This window comes from Nicotiana tomentosiformis, chromosome 2 (assembly GCF_000390325.3).
Source record: "Nicotiana tomentosiformis chromosome 2, ASM39032v3, whole genome shotgun sequence".
NCBI classification, from domain to species: Eukaryota; Viridiplantae; Streptophyta; class Magnoliopsida; order Solanales; family Solanaceae; genus Nicotiana; species Nicotiana tomentosiformis.
Genome location: NC_090813.1, coordinates 75,911,493 through 75,931,150, shown reverse-complemented (window position 1 = coordinate 75,931,150; position 19,658 = coordinate 75,911,493).

The window sequence follows — 19,658 nt, the reverse complement described above, 5'->3', positions numbered from 1 at the left end:
TAAAGTTCTGTATAGAATATAGTCTATGTTTTTGCCAGAAAATTCGTGTCCCTTACAATGGTAACTGAGCTCACTATTTATAGCTATGCCTAGAGAAAGAGGTCCTAGGATCGTGCCCTCCTTTAATGCCAATTATGAGGGTCATTGATGAAGATGTAACAGTGAATATAAATGTCAAATTCTCTATAACGGACCGTCGCTCATAATGGTGCAGAATATTCCTTAGTAAATGCCACCGGGCACGGAGCATTTAATACACCTTCATGAACGTTATCCTTTCCGATGACAAGCAGAGTGGCTGCGCTCGGTCCTCAGCCATCTCATCTCGGATTTCACGTATCCTCATTTTAGTCAGCCACATGGCATATCATATTTTACCCTATACAATTTAATGAAACTAATTAAAATGCAAAAATAGTATACCTTAAACCGCAAAATAAAAAGGGACTAAATAAAGTGATACAATTTCATAACATTGCATTCTAATATATGTCCAAGTGTTGGCTATTAAGCAAGACCAACCCAAACAAAATACCGCTTAAGAAGCTAACACAAACACTTTGAATGAATCTCATAGTTAGAAATTACAAATGCACATTCCGTGCCATTCAAACTGTAAATTTAATACAAAAACACTCCTTCATAATTTTCAACTTCCTAGAGACCCTAGACTTCTTTGTAATCACGATAGTAACGTGTCACGATGATGGGAACAAATAGCTTATCAGAGACTTGCTTAATTTATTCCCTAAAGAGGAGTCCATGTTTTTCAAGGAATGTTCTTTGTTTGAACACATTGAGTCCTAACTGAGGAAGTAACGAAGAGAGAGAATTGGGAGAATCAAACTTCAAGGGGAATGGGTGGGTCAAATTTTGTTGTATAGTCAATACTGGGCCGGGTATAAATTATGTGGGTATAATGCTTTTAGTACATTAATCATATTTAATTAAGTAAATACACTGAGAGGGTGTTTGGCTATACTTATAAGCTAGTCAAACTGGTTTATAAGTACTTTTTGGCTTATTTACGCGTTTGGTAAAATTAAAAGTACTTATAAGCCAAAAGCCATAAGTTGGTCTCCCTCAACTTATCAAATTTCAGCTTATAAGCACTTTAGGTTTGACCAAAATATCTACTATTTTATCCCTAAAATACTTCTTTTTAAAACAAAACTCTTCGTATAGTTTTACTTTATCCCAGTTCTTCAAAACCTAAACAGTTGTTGCCTCTGCAATTCTCCAGCTGTGCCTCTGCAATAGTAGAAGGGTTGATCTTATTGCTTCCTCTATTACGTGGAATTCCCTTTTTTCGTTCTTCTCTGCTCGTGGGTTGTCCATTGGTAACTCTAATTCTCGCGCTCTCATTGTTGAAGGAAAGCTCTCTAAATATCTGCAGTCGTGCCTCTGCAGCTATCATAAATATCTTGTGGTAATGAAATTCACTTGTCTTCTTAAGGCTGCTTTGTTTCAACTGTATTGATTGTTGTGTTAATGCTATTGGATATTAACAGTAATATTTAAGGCTACTTTGTTTCAAGAGTGATTGCTATATTAAATATGACATACAGTTGTGTTATATTTTTAAGCAACTTTGAAAAATCATATATACAGTCAAAGATGATGATTAAATACAAACAAATCAGATATCATTAATGTTAAGATCATGAATTATCTTAAAAAATACAAAAGATAATTTGTAAATTTTTATTGCCACCTAAATCACATACCAACAAGATTGAAGTAAGGCCTCATTTTGTATCCTCTAATGGGAAGAGTATCAGTTAAAATGTCCCAAATTGACTTCACAATCCTAGGAAGTTGAATTATTCCTGAGTATATTTGAGCTTCAGAGGTTGTAGCTTCTGCTCGTCCTTCATATAATATTGAGTACTAATCTTGCTTAGACCTATACTCAATACCTGATTAATACCATATATAATAATCACACCCGACACAAAGCTCCAGTGAAATTCATCACATAGCATTCTGAACTAGTAATTAAGACAATTGGTCTCATTATAATATTGAATATTATTTCTACTTCAAAATTATGTGACATACAAAAATAAGAAGGCGTTCTTTTGAACTTTGTTTTATTTTGAGTTGTGCACAAATATTATTATATGTGTACGTTTATAGCAAAATCTTGTAATCTCTTCAGATTGTTAACATTCAATTATGGGGGAACGACATAATGCTAAGTGGGATGAATATGCACATATTAAATTCATTGAATTGTGTGAGCAAGAAGTTAGAAAAGGAAATAGGCCAAACACTTACTTGTCTAAAGATGGATGGAAGAATATGGTAAATGAGTTCATTAAGAAGACGAGACTACAATATACTGGAAAATAAATGAAAAATTATTGGGATCACATGAAAGCAGAGTGGACTCTTTTTAAGCAGTTGATGAGAGGTGAGACAGGTTTAGGATGAGATCCCACAAGAAAAATAATTATTGCAGATGATGATTGGTGGGAGCAAAAAATTAAGGTACATTGCTTGCCCTTTTCTACAATTATTTCATAACTCTTTTAGTTATTAGTTTCATTTGTTTGCTTAGAGTAATTTTAAATTCTTTTTTACAAGAGAGTTCTAAATATAAAAAATTTAGGAACAAAGACCTTTCGTTGATATGGTTTCGTTACGATGCTTTATTTACTGATATCATTGCCATCAGAGAGAGAGCACGTGCAACAAATCAAGAACAAGAGTCGGAAGTTGGGTTAGATTAAGATAATGATGGAACAAATGATGTTTATGATAAAGACATAGAATGATGGAACATATGTGAAAGCAAGATTGCCTCAAGGTCAAGAGATACCATATATTGGGCGTAAAGGTTATTCTACTCAAAATATTCTTGTTGTTGTCGACTTTAATACGTGTTTTACATTTGCATGGTCTAGGTGGGAAGGAGTAGCTCCTGTATATTTAGTGAGGCACTTCGTAGACCCGATCTGAATTTTTCACATCCATCCGGGGACAAATATTATCTTGTTGATGTAGGATATTCACACATTAAGTGTAACGACCCGCCCAGTCGTTTCGAGAGTTATAGCCCCATTTTTCCTATTTCTACTTCTTTTTGTGTTATTCAGCTATATTATGTTATATTGAGTTAGTTGGTTCGGGACCGGAATAGTTTTAGAGTGAATTGAGACACTTAGTCTCTTAAGTAGAAACTTAAGTTGGAAAAGTCAACCGGATGTTGACCTATGTGTAAACGATCTCGGATTTGAATTCTGATAGTTCCGTTAGCTCCGTTAGGTAATTTTGGACATAGGAGTGCATCTGGAATGTGATTTTGAGGTCCGTAGTAGAATTAGGCTTGAATTGGCGAAATTGAAAATTTGGCGATTCCGGTCGACAGTGGAAAATTAGATATCGGGGTCGGAATGGAATTCCAAAAGTTGAAGTAGGTTCATAGTGTCATTTGTGACGTGTGTGCAAAATTTAAGGTCATTCAGACATGGTTTGGTTGGTTTCAGCATCGGTTGCCGAATTTGAAAATTTAGAAGTTCTTAGGCTTGAATCCGAGGGTAATTTGATGATTTGATGTTGTTTTGAGTGATTCGAAGGTTCGACTAAGTTGGTATGTTGATATATGACTTGTTGGTATTTTTGGTTGAGGTCCCGAGGGCCTCGGGATGATTTCGGGTAGTTAAATGATTTGTCGAAGTTGGAATTTGCAGTTGGAACTGCTGCTACTGCTATATCTGAGGAAGAAAGCCTCGCAGGTGCGAGGCCACTGGTGCGCGTGGGGAGTGCGTAGGTGCGGGCGACACTGGGCCAAGGCTATGAACGCAGGTGCGAAGAATTGGCCGCATCTGCGAGCCCGCAAGTGCGAGGCCTTGAACGCAGATGCGGAGATGAGGATTTTGGGTTGGTTTCGCAGATGCGCACCAGGGACCGCAAGTGCGAGAAAGGTGTCCGCAGGTGCAGAAGCTGGGGAATTAAGTGCGTTGCACATGTGCGGCTCCTTGGACCGCATGTGCGGTTGCGCGGGTGTGAGAAAATGGCCGCAGGTGCGAGAAACCTGGGCAGAAATAATAAATAGAATCCTTCGCGATTTTGGTGCATTTTTCACCATTTCTATTCGGTTTTTGGAGCTTTTGGGAGAGATTTGAAGAGGGAATCAAGGGGATTTCATTGAAGTAAGTTACTTGAGCTCTAATACTTGTATATATGGTGATTCTCCGTTGTTTAATTATTGAAATTAGTGAAAATGAGGGGTTAGGGCTTGGAATTTTTAAGAGTTTAATTTAAGGATTTGAGGGACCAAATGGAGTCCGATTTTGACGAATTTTATATGGTTAGACTCGGGAGAGGACGAGATTTATTATTCTGCCATTTTTGAAGGATTTTGAGATGTGGGCCCGGGGGCGGGTTTTGGTCGGTTTCCGATTTTTGGCATAATTTGATAGTTTTTCTTGTGGAATTCATTCCATTAGCGTATATTGATGGTATTGTACTGATTGTGAATAGATTCAGAGAATTTGGAGACCGAGTCCAAAGATGAGGGCATCCTGGAGTAGGATCTTTACGCTGTTAAGGTAAGTAACAGTTTTAACTCTGGCTTTGAGGGTATAAACCCGGAGATTTGACATCACATGATTATCTGGAAGTGATACTCACACTAGGTGATGAGCGTGCAGGTGTGCACCGCGAGAGATTGAGACTTGGTCCGTCCCGTGAGGCTGTGAGGCCTAATGGCTATTATCAGTGGTTATATGTTTATTTGTTGTTGAACTTGTTTGCCTTCATGTTAGAGATCATGCTTAGGCTTTATTCATGCTCACATTATTTGTACTCACTCATAGAAATTATTGTACCTATTTACCTCAGTCTCTATTATTTGCTAATATGTGGTGATACTTGATGTGGGTTGTGTTCCTTTATTTGTTGGTGATGATGAGGCTAGTGAGGTACATGATTGAGTGAGGCCGAGGGCCTGGTTGTGAGGATATTAATACCATAGCACGTGAGTTGTCCGTATAGCACATGAGTTGACCGTGTGGGTCCAGGTATTGATACCATAGCGCGTGAGTTGTCCGCGTAGTACGTGAGTTGACCGTGCGGATCCAGGTATTGATATGATGGCACGTGAGTTGTCCGTGATTAGCGCTTGGGCTTTGGGAGCCCCTCCGGAGTATGTACAAACCCCCAGTGAGCGCAGAGTGTTGAGTGTTTTGAGTATTGAGTGCTGAGTGCGAGTGATGAGTAATAGAGTGACATTGCTGTGAGGCGGTATTTATTTGTGTTGTTGCTGCATTTATCTGTTAAACTTCTTTGTGGCATTTACTGAGTTATGGAATTTACCTGTTGATTTCTGTTTATTTTTAAAATTGTGAAAATAAATAAATGGATTGTTTTACTTAGCTCGTCACTATTGCTCAGTTCCTTAGTTATTTCTGTTACTTGCTGAGGTGGTTGTACTCATGCTACATCCTGCACTTTATGTGCAGATTCAGGTGAGTTACAGCGCGGCGATTGTTGAGTTCAGGCCGGCTATCTGTGGAGATTGCAAGGTAGTTGCTAGCGTCCGCAGGACTTTGTCACTCCTTTTATCATTTCTTCTTTTGGATTGTATTAACAGTTAGACAGTTTCATTTCTTAGTTCATAGATTTAGACGCTCATGACTTAGTGACACCCCGATGTTTGGGGCTCGTTTTCGTATTTCTAAAATTATATTTAAAGTTGATTTAGTTTATGAGAAATTCAAATGTTGAAATGTTTTATTAAATTCTTATAATCGGTTTAGTAGTAATATTTTGGGGAATGGGCTTGCCTTGTAATACGATAGGCGCCATCAATGGTTAGATTTTGGGTCGTGGCAAGTTGGTATGAGAGTCTAGGTTACATAGGTCTCACGAGTCATGAGCGGGTTTAGTAGAGTCTTGCGGATCGGTACGGAGACATCTGTACTTATCTTCGAGAGGCTGTAGAACCTTTAGGAAAATTTCACATTCTTGGATTCTTATCGTGCGTTCGGTGTATTCTAGTAACTAAACATCTGTATTTCATTCTCTCACAGATGGTGAGGACTCGTGCTACCGGTCAAGAGGGTCAGCCACCAGTTCGGGCTGCAAGAGGCTGAGGTCGCGGTAGAGGCCGTGGTAGGGGCAGAGGTGCAGCCCGTACAACAGCCGGGGCAGTACCTGTAAATCCACCGGTTGTCCCAGATCAGGACCAGGTTCCAGTTATTGATGCGCCAGCTCAGGCACCACCTGTGCCTATTGTGATTCCAGGCCTTTAGGAGGCCCTAGCTAAGATTCTGACAGCGTGCACTGGCCTTGCTCAGGCGGTCTCTATTTCGACGGCCGCAACCACTTCTCAGGCTGGGGGAGGCACTCGGACTCTCGTCGCTCGCACACCCAAGCAGGTTATTCAGGGACTTCAGACACCGGAGGCACCACCAGCCTAGTCGATTGTAGCTGCACAGGATTATGTGGTTCCTGCTATGCCTGAGGATGATCTGCATAGTTTGGAGAGGTTTGGGAGACTCCATCCACCACCTTTCAGTGGTACAGAGAGAGAGGACGCTGAGGACTTCTTGGACAGGTGTCGGAGGATACTCCGTACTGCTGGTATTTTGGAGACTTATTGGGTCTCATTCACTACCTTTCATTTTTGTGAGGCTGCACTCAGATGGTGGGAGACTTACGAGAGGCGTAGGCCTGTTGGCGCAGCACCCCTAACTTAGTAGCAGTTCTCCATTTTTTTTCTGGAGAAGTTTGTACCTAAGTCCCGCAGAGAGGAGCTGCGCAGGCAAAATGAGCAGCTTCGCCAAGGTGAGATGTCTGTTACACAGTATGAGATGCAGTTCTCCGAGTTATCTCATCATGCAGTCTGGTTGGTTCCCACAGACCGAGAGGATCACGAGGTTTATAGACGGCCTCGGTTTTCAGCTTCGATTGCTTATGACCAGGGAGAGAGTATCTGGGGTTACCTTTGATGAGGTTGTCGACATTGCTTGACAGATTGAGATGGTTCGAGGTCAGGAGAGGACTGAGAGGGAGGCTAAGAGGCCTCGTGGTCAGGGTGGTTTCAGTGGTGCTCCTCAGGGAGGTTAGTTTCAGCAGGACCAGTTTCGGCAGAGTCAGTCATCATTCAGTGCATTGCAAGCACAGGGTTCTCATTATGCCCCGCCCGCTCAGGTATCGTCGGGTAACTCTTTTGGGCATCAGGAGCAACAGTTTCTTCATAGGAGGGGTTGTTTCGAGTGCGGGGATTTTGGTCACATTGCGAGATATTGCCCTAGGATATTGAGTGGGACTCCGCCGTGCAGTACTCAGCCTCCGACTTCAGCACCAGTTACCTCACCACCCGCCCAGCCAGTTAGGGTTGGAGTTCAGCCAGCTAGAGGGCAGAGCCCAGTCAGCTATGGGTCGCTCAAGAGGGGGAGGCAGATCAGGGGGTGGTCAGGCCCGTTTCTATGCCCTCCCAGCCAGGCCAGATGTTATTGCTTCAGATGCTGTGATTTCAGGTATGTTCTTCTGTTAGAGTCGTTCGAGGACGAACGTTTGTTTAAGAGGGGGAGAATGTAATGACTCGGCCGGTCGTTTCGAGAGTTATAGCCCTATTTTCCCTATTTCTACTTCTTTTTGTGTTATTCAACTATATTATGCTATATCGGGTTAGTTGGTTCGAGATCGGAGTGGTTTCAGAGTGAATTAAGATACTTAGTCTCTTAAGTAGAAACTTAAGTTGAAAAAGTCAACCGGATATTGACCTATGTGTAAACGATCTCGAATTTGAATTCTGATAGTTCTGTTAGCTCCGTTAGGTGATTTTGAACTTAGGAATGTGTCTGGAATGTGATTTGGAGGTCTGTGGTAGAATTAGGCTTGAATTGGCGAAATTGGAAATTTGGCGATTCCGATCGACAGTAGAAAATTTGATATCGGGGTCGGAATGGAATTCCGAAAGTTGGAGTAGGTTCGTAGTGTCATTTGTGACGTATGTGCAAAATTTGAGGTCATTCGGATATGGTTTGGTTGGTTTCGGCATCGGTTGCCGAATTTGAAAATTTAGAAGTTCTTAGGCTTGAATCAGAGGGTAATTTGATGATATGATATTGTTTTGAGTGATTCGAAGGTTCGACTAAGTTAGTATGTTGATATATGACTTGTTGGTTTTTTAGTTGAGGTCCCGAGGGCCTCAGGGTAATTTCGGGTGATTAACTGATTTGTCGAAGTTGGAATTTGCAGCTGGAGCTGGAGCTGCTGCTATTTTCGCACCTGCGGAAGAAAGCCTCGCAGGTGCGCGTGGGGAGTGCGCAGGTGCGGGTGATGCTGGGCCAAGACTGGGAACGTAGGTGCGAAGAATTGGCCGCATATGTGAGCCTGCAGGTGCGAGGCCTTGAACACAGATGCGGAGATGAGGATTTTGGGCTGGTTTCGCAGATGCGCACCAGGGACCGCAGATGCGAGAAAGTTGTCCACAGGTACGGAAGCTGGGGAATTAAGTGAGTTGCGCATGTGCGGCTCCTTGGACCGCATGTACGGTGGCGCGGGTGAGAGAAAATGGCCGCAGGTGCGAAAAACCTGGGCAGAAACCATAAATAGAACCCTTCGCGATTTTGGTGCATTCTTCACCATTTCTATTCGGTTTTTGGAGTTTTTGGGAGAGATTTGAAGAGGGAATCAAGGGAATTTCGTTGAGGTAAGTTACTTGAGCCCTAATACTTGTATATATGGTGATTCTCCGTTGTTTAATCATTGTAATTAGTGAAAATGAGGGGTTAGGGCTTGGAATTTTTAAGAGTTTAATTTAAGAATTTGAGGGACCAAACGGAGTCCGATTTTGACAAATTTTATATGGTTAGACTCGGGAGAGGACGAGGTCTATTATTCTGCCTTTTTGACAGATTTCGAGATGTGGGCCCAGGGGCCGAGTTTTGGTTGGTTTCGAATTTTGGCATAATTTGATAGTTTTTCTTGTGAAATTCATTCCATTAGCATATATTGATAGTATTGTACTTATTGTGAATAGATTCAGAGAATTTGGAGACCGAGTCCAGAGACGAGGGCATCCCGGAGTAGGATCTTTACGTTGTTAAGGTAAGTAACAATTTTAATTCTGGCTTTGAGGGTATAAACCCGGAGATTTGACATCACGTGATTGTCTGGAAGTGATACCCATGCTAGGTGACGAGCGTGTGGGTGTGCACCGCGAGGGATTGAGACTTGGTCCGTCCCGTGAGGCATAATGGCTATTATCTGTGATTATGTGTTTATTTATTGTTGAACTTGTTTGCCTTCATGTTAGAGATCATGCTTAGGCTTTATTCATGCGCACATTATTTGTACTCGGTCATAGAAATTATTGTACCTGTTTACCTCAGTCTCTATTATTTGCTAATATGCGGTGATACTTGATGTGGGCTGTGTTCCCTTATTTGTTGAACTTGTTTGCCTTCATGTTAGAGATCATGCTTAGGCTTTATTCATGCTCACATTATTTGTACTCACTCATAGAAATTATTGTACCTGTTTACCTCAGTCTCTATTATTTGCTAATATGCGGTGATACTTGATGTGGGTTGTGTTCCCTTATTTGTTGGTGATGATGAGGCTAGTGAGGTACATGATTGAGTGAGGTCGAGGGCCTGGTTGTGAGGATATTAATACCATAGCGCGTGAGTTGTCCGCTTAGCACGTGAGTTGACCGTGCAGGTCCAGGTATTGATACCATAGCGCGTGAGTTGTCTGCGTAGCACGTGAGTTGACCGTGCAGATTCAGGTATTGATATGATGGCACGTGAGTTGTCCATGCTTAGCGCTTGGGCATTGGGATCCCCTCCGGAGTCTGTACACACCCATAGTGAGCGCAGAGTGTTGAGTGTTTTGAGTATTGAGTGTTGAGTGCGAGTGATGTGTGATGGAGTGACACTGCTGTGAGGTGGTATTTATTTGTGTTGTTGCTGCATTTATCTGTTAAACTTCTTTGTGGCATTTACCGAGTTATGGAATTTGCCTGTTGATTTCTGTTTATTTTTAAAATTGTGACAATAAATAATTGGACTGTTTTACTTAGCTCGTCACTATTGCTCAGTTCCTTAGTTATTTCTGTTACTTACTGAGGTGGTTGTACTCATGCTACACCCTGCACTTTATGTGCAGATTCAGGTGAGTTACAGCGCGGCGATCGTTGAGTTCAGGTCGACTATCTGTGGAGATTGCAAGGTAGCTGCTAGCGTCCGCAGGACTTTGTCACTCCTTTTATCATTTCTTCTTTTGGATTGTATTGACAGTTAGACAATTTCATTTCTTAGTTCATAGATTTAGACGCTCATGACTTAGTGACATCCCGATGTTTGGGGCTCGTTTCCGTATTTCTAAAATTATATTTAACGTTGATTTAGTTTATGAGAAATTCAAATGTTGTAATACGATAGGCGCCATCACGACCATGGTTAAATTTTGGGTCATGGCATAAAGGGATATATGGCTCCATATAAAGGGGATAATGTGAGATACCACCTTGCAGAATTTCGTTAAGGTGAGACACGACAATTGCGAGCACCAAATGGACCTAAAGAAATGTTCAATTATTTGCATTCTTCTTGCAAAAATATTGTAGAGAGAATATTTGGGGTATGGAAAGCAAGGTGGTCTATTTTGCGAGATATGTCTTTTTATCATATTGACACTCAAAGAGATATCGTATTGGCTACAATGGCGATTCACAATTATATTAGAAAGAAATGTAAGGTGGACAATGCATTCCAAGAAGCTGAGAATGAGAGATATGTTTCACGTGTTGATCCTGATGTTAGAAGATCCACAAGAGTCAACATTGCAAATGAAGAAAATGTAGAAAAACAAGGAGATAATAATATTTGGATAGCAATTCGTGATCTGATTGCTCAAGATATTTATGATAGTTGAATACTTTAATCTTATTTATTAAAAACAATACATATTAAGTGCTTGTTTCTTCTCTACAAACACCGTGTGCATTATTTAAGGTTTTTTTCTTAACTTTTGTTAATTTATACTCCACCCCTTCTAATTTATGATTGTATACTTATCATAACATAAATTATATTTATAAAAAAAATATTATCTAATTATTTTTATAATTAAAATAACATGATAAATAAGTAGAATCTATGTAGAATCTAAAATTTTGAAGAAAATAACGTTTTTAGAAGTGTAAATTGTTATAAGGTCATTTAAGTCATTTTAACATAAAAAGAGCTTATCAGCACTTTTTAATCAAACAATTTCAATTGCTTATTATTAATTTCAGCACTTTTATCCAAACACGTAACTGCTTATTTTTTAAATCAGTTTCAACACTTAAAAGTGCTTTTCAGCACCTAATGCTTATCAACTACTCTAAATCAGCTAAGCCAAACGGGCTCTAGTTAAGGCTGCCACGTCACTTTTCAGGTGGGAGTTTTTAAAATCCAGCCAAAATGATTTTTGTGATAACAGAAATAAAGTAAAATAATTTTTGTGTGACAAAACAAAGAATAATGATTTTGTGTAATGAATTCAAAAGTTTGATAACTATCTATAAAATTTACTCGTAGCAAATTCAAAAGCATGAGATTATGCTGAATTGCTATTTTTAGTCCATGCATAAGAGTCATTAGTTCTTACTGAATATTAGTGGCTCAAAGGATTCCTCCCATGAAGCCAATTACTCATCCTCATGGGGGATACGTTAGATAGAAAGATATGATAAAATATTTAAACTTAGTACTGATGGCACTGTCAAGACTCAAGTTAGATTTTACTTTTGGAAGATTTTTCAAAAATGGTCAAGGAATGGATGTTGAGGTATTTTAATGAGACAAAGCCTACACCAAAGCTTCATTTAGGCCAAAGTCTTAAATACGATATTCGACATAGAATTCACGTGTTTTGATCCTTACATATACTAAACCAGAGAGGCATGCGAGAGAAAGTGGTAAACGCGAGAAAGGATCCTTATCCCGGAATTCAACAAGCTCTTCTAATATAAAACTAGGAGCAAAAACTAACAAAGATTTATTCTTGGTAAAAAATTTAATAGAAGGAAGGAGAGTTTTTCTATATACTTAGTCTCTACCACAAAAGAATGCGTATAAGCGAAGGAAATCAAGATGTTATAATGAGTGAATAATGGTCCAACAATTACAAATATAGAATAATGATCCATTATTATATGAAATAATAAATACACTAAATGTCCAACAAAATGAATCTAGACAGTTTCAGAAATATGAATCCGGACACTTCCTTTTGAGATATCATATCTATTATTTTTCTAACAATCCCCCACATATTTCAAAAGGAATAGAAGGATAGAGCATTTTGTTAGATTTTCTACATATGAGTATAATGCATCGAATCTGGTGTTTCGTAGACTATGAACCAGATATAAAAAAAATAAGATTAAACTATACATGTTTAACGGGCCGGGTTGACCCGGCTCCGAACCGGCCCAGACAAGTATTAAACCGGACTAGCCCGGACCGGTGGTAGGGCTTGGTTTGGGGGGGTAAGGGGTTGGGACGTTTACATTTTTCTTACCGGTTAACCAGATCGCTCAAGTAAAATCACTGTTGAACCGGTTAACCGGACCGGCCCAGATCGGTTCAACGGCTATTTATTTTTTTTAAATTCATTTGACCGTTGGCAACGGCCAGCTTCCAATTTGACTGTTGCCCAATGGATATTTTGCAAGAATAACCCTTTTTGGGTAATTTTTTTTAAAAATAATACTTTTAGTAATTACTAATTTAGCCCTTTAAAAAACTATAAATACACCCCCTGTCTTCTTTATTTTTTTACTCATATCTCATTTCTCAAACTCAAATTCTCAATTATCATTCTCTCATTCTTCACCTAAATTGCAATAAACTATTTGGCTCTCATTTTTTTTGGAATTTAATTTATCGTATTATTTGAAGTTTAAAGTTTGAACTTTAAACAATTGACGTTTCTTCATAGTAATATTGGAGTTGTGAAAATCATCAAGTGTTCAATTTATTGCAGAATTTGGTGCACTCCCTCCAACTCTTCTCTCTTATTTACTATTTTATTTGCATATTTAATTTTTGTTATTAGTTAAATTTTCACAAAATATTTAATGCTGTAAAAAGAGTGTGTAATAAGGTTGCTAATCGAGGTAATCGGGGAAATAGAAAAAGAGATACTACTTCAACATCTAGTAGTAATTTAAATGACTCTACACATGTTTCTGAAACATCGCCCGATAATAATATAGATTATGAATAATTACAGAAAGATTTCGGTATAGAAGATAATAAATTAGAAATTGAAGATAAGACACCACTTACACCTAGTAGTGTTGGAGTTGGTAGCAAGGATGGTAGTCGTGGCGCTAGTAGTAGACCACTTGTGGCCCCGACTACTAATCGGAGGAAAAGAAGTAAAGTTTGGAAATATTTTGACGAAATAGAGAGTTCTAATAGAGTTAGATGCAAAGTTTGTAAAGATGATTTTAAACATAAGACTAGAGGAAGTTTAGGGGGGACTGGAACACTTAGTAAACATATGAAAATTACTCATCTTATAGAATGAGGCTCTGATTTAGATGAAAATCAAGGAACTCTAAACCCTAGTACTAGAAGACTTATGAAATATGATAAAACTAGGAGACACCCGTCACTCATTGGGAATTAATGCTTTGGAAGTTTTAGTATGTTTCGGAGATTGAATTAGACCGGAACAAAGAAATCATGGACGTGAAGATGTTGATAAACCAGAAGACGAGGAACTTGGAGATATATTAACGCATGGTCACCCATCTGAATTTAACACTCCAGAAGATGGCCAAAAAGTTCATATTGATTATGAAGAACTTACTAAGGCAATGCAAAACCTTTGAATGTAAACTTTAATTTGCAAGTTTGAAACAAAAAAAGAACTTGCAAATTATAAGTGCAATTTTTTTCATCTTCATTTTATTCTATTATCTTAAATTCTTAGTGAACTATTCAAATATAAGGATTTTAAAGTCTTTGCATCCTTTATTCAAACACTCTTTTTATAAGATTATTTTTTGTTTTATATTTTTACTTTATCTTATTATAAATTACGGTAGTTATACAAAATACAAAAAAAAAAAATACCGGCCCGGCCCGACCCTTTTGGCCCGTATCCATTCCGGTTTATTTAATCACCGGATGGGCCCGGACCCGATAAACCCAGTTGGGAAAAACTAGTACCGGCCCGAATTGGTGGCTGATCACATTTTTCTTCAACTCGGCCCGGCCCGGCCCCCTGTCACCTTTATATTAAACTTACAAAACAGTTGGTGAAGTTTAGAACTTCTATTAATCAAAAATTCTCTTGCAAGCCCAGGGTCTTATCTATCACATTATACTCGCACAATCTTTGTCGTTATCATGGTTTTGCGCTAAAAGGCTATGCGCGCGCCTGATTTTCGTGAGTGCTCTAAAATATTTGCCACAAATTTCATAGGAGCGGCACCATTCCATACTCATATAGGTCCATCCATCAAGTGTATTCTGTAGCGCAATACACCACCTACAAAAGTCTACGGATTATTGGATTAAGATTTTAATAACTCAGCCTCACATTCCTTGCAGTCTTGCACTATATACACACATCATAAGAAGAGACATAACTTAATAGTGCACATTTGATCAATAAATGACTTGTTATTACCCATATGAACCTACTTCATGGGATCGATCTCCAATCACATAGGTTGGGTTACCATCATCATTGATATATCTCAAATTGGCAAAAGTCTCAACCCCTCAATGTTTTACTTATAAGTCAAAGGATCGGCCCAAACCTCTTTTGACTACACATTGTATGTATGAAAAAAATCCTCATCTCCAAGCAATTGCTTTATCACATTATATCTTAAGAAAATGTATCTGCTCTTCCCATTGAAAGATTTTTTTTTCTTATAATGGTTATTGCGCCTTCGCAATCATAATTCATCGACACAAATGTTGTCTGTTTAATTCCTAGTGGAATATTGCGCCTTGGCAATCACAATTCATCGACACAGATATTGTCGGTTTAATTCCTAGTGGAATACTCACAAAGAGGTTGCTTAATCAGCCTCATTGCCATGCAATTTCAATACCACAACACTCCACCAAAAGGTGTTCAAATAACCACTAGTGAGTTTTTATTCATCTAAATCAGAGATTTAATATCATCACTATATCTTTCTAATAATTGAAAATCCACATACAAATTACTAACTCATAGTACTTCTCAAATAACGTATAAAATCATCTCAAATGAAAAGAAACTTGACTTCCATACAAGTGTCTTTTGGAATATTCAACACATGTTATAATTTATTTTCTTTTGGTATCTTTCATAGTCAAATACCAAAGTAAAATTTTCTAAACATAGAATCACCTTTAACTTTTACAGAAATATCTTAAATAGGAAACAGGTCATAATTCAACAATTTCTTCACCCAAATATTTAAGACACCCAAAATAAAATACTGTGACCCCCACATTTTCAATAATTTTAAGGTAGGGGAAAATATTTTTCTTAACTTATAAGAAGTATTACCAAAATAAATAAATCATTCTTTGTGTTATTTAACTTGGGTGTACGATACAAAATTAACTTTGTTAGCACAAATATGTTTAGTAGCACAAGCGTTAACACCCAATCTCTTACATTAGCATAATGTAATGACCCAACCGATCGTTTTACTTTTTAGAACCCTGTTCCCCTAAATAAAACTCCATATACGTACTTTTACTGTTTTATGACTTGCGAGGACGGTTAGTTTGGGATTTGGAAGGGTTCGGGTTGAAACCGGAACAACTGGTTCCTTAAGGTTGGCTAAAAAGGTTAAGTTTGACTTCGGTCAATGTTTGGAGTAAACGACCTCAGAATTGGAATTTAACGGTTCTAATAGATTCGTATGATGATTTTGGACTTGGGCGTATATTCGGATCGGGTTTTGGATGACCCGGGAGCATTTCGGTGCCTAACAGTGAAAGTTAGTTCTTTAAAGGTTTTGAAGTTCTTTAAATTTGGTTTGGAGTAGGTTTTGGTGATATCGAGGTCCAAATGGAATTTCGAGATCGAAAATAGTTCCGTACGGTGATTTAAGACTTGCACACAAAATTTGATATCATTCCAAGTAGTTTAGGTATGTTTCGGCGCATTGGGAGTGAATTGAAGAACTTAAAGTTCATATTTTTGATTAAATTGGTTTGGAATGTGATTCTTAATTTTGATGCTGTTTTGGGCGTTCCGAGAGTTTGAGCGAATCCGTTTTATGATTTCAAACTTGTTGGTATGTTCGGGCGGGGCCTCGGGGGTCCAGGTGTTAATCGGCGAGGCTCGGACCAAGTTGGAACTTGGGAGCAACAGCTGAAGATCCCAACTGCTGGTGTAATCGCACCTGCGCCTGGCCAGCCACAGGTGCGAGCCCATGACCGCAGAAGCGTCCCAGCATGGGCTGCCCAGCCATCGTAGAAGTGGAAGAAGGACCACATCTGCGAAGGCAGGCATCGCAGAAACGGGCAGTGTCGCAGGTGCGCTCTTTTTTGTCGCAGGCGCGTGTCCGCAAGTGCGATCAGCTGAGCGCAGAAGCGTGAGGAGGCAGCCTGGCCTTGGTCCATACCTGCGCAATTTTGTCCGCAGAAGCGGAAGCACATGTGCGAAAATCGCTGAGGGCAGACCACTTCATTTAATACGGGACTTAGGCATTTTTGCTCATTTCTACCAAATACCTCAATTAGTTGATGAAAATCCCTCTCTAACCAGCTCCAAAATCGCCCCAAGAAGTTAAATACATAGCTTATGGGTAGATTATAACATGTAAATTAGTGAAAATTATGGGTTTAGGTGAAAACCTAGTTTTTGATTAAAAAAATGGAATTTAACAACGAAATTTGTTTTGGAATTTAGTAAAAATCATATGTTTGAGTTCATGAGGTTATGGGTAACAACTTCCTTCGAAAATTTTCGAAATCCGGGCACGTGGATCCCGGGGTGAATTTAGGGAATCCTACATTTGGGGTTGGATAATAGCTTAATAGTTAGAATATGAACTTTTGAATATGTATTGATTAATTTACATACCATTTGACTAGTTTCTAGTCGTTTGGCACCGAATTGAGGGTTTGAGCACAATCTTGGACCAAAAAGTAGGCTTTGAGACGAGGTAAGTCTCTTTTCTAACCTCGTAAGAGGGATATTAACCTATAGGTGAATTGATTAATATGCACTCCTATTTGTGGGGGCTATGTACGCGCGAGGTGATGAGAATCCGTACGTAGCTACTAATTATGCTTATGTCCGGGTAGTCTAGGGCCCATACCATGCTATATTTGCGATGTTTGCACCCTACGTGTTAACTTAATTGCTTAAAGTATGTTGGAACTTGAGAAAGGAATGGTAGAAGGTTAAATTTCATTTACTTAAATTCTTGAACGGGCCACTTGACTATTATTGATAATTGGCGTTTCCTAAAATAATTGCCTCTTAATAAATCTTGAATTGGCTGTTATAAAGTGTTTCTTTTCGTGGAGCGGGCCGAACGCCTCGGCAGCAGATGGATGCATCTATGGTTCGTGTTGTTCGACCCTCAGCAGTGCACAGTTTAAATACTTTATGTTGGATCGGGCCGAACGACCTCGGTATAAATTGCGCATGATAAATCTTTGGGACTATTTATAATTGATGTTGCCAACATTGACTCGAGATGTAGATTATTAAATGATGAAAATAAATTCGGGACTTAATATTTGCGAAAGGAATGCTTACTATCTCCTGTTATTGAGTTTTCAATATTTTTCATGTAATCCATGCTTAAATTATAAATTTTACATATTATTGTTAGCCCATAGTAAGTGTCAAAGTCGACCCCTCGTCACTACTTCTTCGAGGTTAGATTGGATACTCACTGGGTACATGTTGTTTATATACTCATGCTATACTTCTGTACTTAATGTGCAGGATCTGAGGCAGGTGCATCTGGGTATCAGTCCGGCGCGCATGCTCGATTCCTGTTATGAGACTACACGATGAGCTGCCTTCTGAGCCGTTCTGCAGCAGCCAGAGTCTTTCTTTTGTTATTGTCCTGTCTATTTCATTTTGAAACAGTAGAGTAGTAATCTTTTGTATATTCTACTAGTAGCCCATACTCTTGTGACACCGGGTCTTGGCACACACTAGTAGACTTGTGATTTTGGTTCATTCTATGGTTATGATTGCACTCAGTTGCTTCCGTTTTATTTATTTTAAATCTGTATTTCTTAAATCTTTTAAATTAAGGAAAGTTTAATTACGTTAAAATTTATTAAAAAGAGAAATTCCCTAGTTAGTTCACTGTTAGCTTGCCTAGCGGCGACGTTGGGCGCCCTCACGACCTATAATAGAATTGGGTCGTGAGACATAAGATCGGCTTGAGAAATGACCACAACGATTATATCATCCGCTTAGTTAAATTTATTTTTGACTTTGCAGGATTATCATTTCTATCGAATCCTCTTCTACATTGAAAAATATATAATGGCTTAGTGTGCCCCCACAAAATAATAATTATTTTCAATAAAGTTTGATCTCAAATAAATAACTCTTAGTTATATGAAGAAAAATTAGTCATTATTAAATATTCACCCAAATGATCAAGGGATAAAGAAATATTATTTTTAGAACACAAAGTACTTTCACCAAAATGCAATATACTTTGGTTCTTCGATATATATACTTGTCGCCACAAGAATCATAAATTTCGTAAGGCTCTTCTATATTGACATTAAATTATTATTGTCAACGACTTAAGGGCGGACAAAAGCAATTGTCAATAATATACATACATGAGTTCTTTTAGATATATGTATAATAACCATTTTAATAAAGTCATATCTAGCAGCACTCAATTGGTCATTCATGATCTCTAGAAACATAAGTAAACGGTAAAATATTGATGCATTAAATGATTAAGTTTTACCATAACATATTGCCTCTTTAAAATGTTAAGAGAGAAAATTTAAAACACTCAAGATAAAGAGAACTACAAAAGCATCTCTTATAAGACTTAAAAAAAAAATAACGTGCATTTTCTTTCACAATACAAAATGCACATACATAATAACACGCTACAAATCCACTACATCTAATAACGCACAACCCGAAACACTAATAAAATTAGAAGGAGATTATATGTATCATCTTAAGGCCAGAGTTATTTGCCAATTATATTCTCACGAGAATAATCATGAAAGAATAAATGTTGAGGAGGTATTAGTTCAATTATGCATATCTGACACTTAGATATAATGTTACGCAATAACCTATCAAGCAGAAGATATTACCGTATGTTTTTAAAGTCCATCAAAATTCTATAAGTAGTATTCTCCATAATAACAAAGTAAAATATCCTTAAGATTATTGTAAATCTTACGGAAAATACTTGATCACAAAACATTTACGAAATTCTTTTAAGCTTGAAGCGTGTCAAAGACTCTGTCCTTAAGGATATTTCACCTTGTTAGGATTCAACAAGCTCTTATAGTATAAAATTAGGAGCAGAAACTAACAAAGATTTATTCTTGGTAGAAAATCCAACAGAAGGAAGGAGAGCGTTTTCTATATACTTAGTCTCTACCACAAAAGAATGTGTATAAGCGAAGGAAATCAAGATGTTATAATGAGTGAATAATGGTCCAACA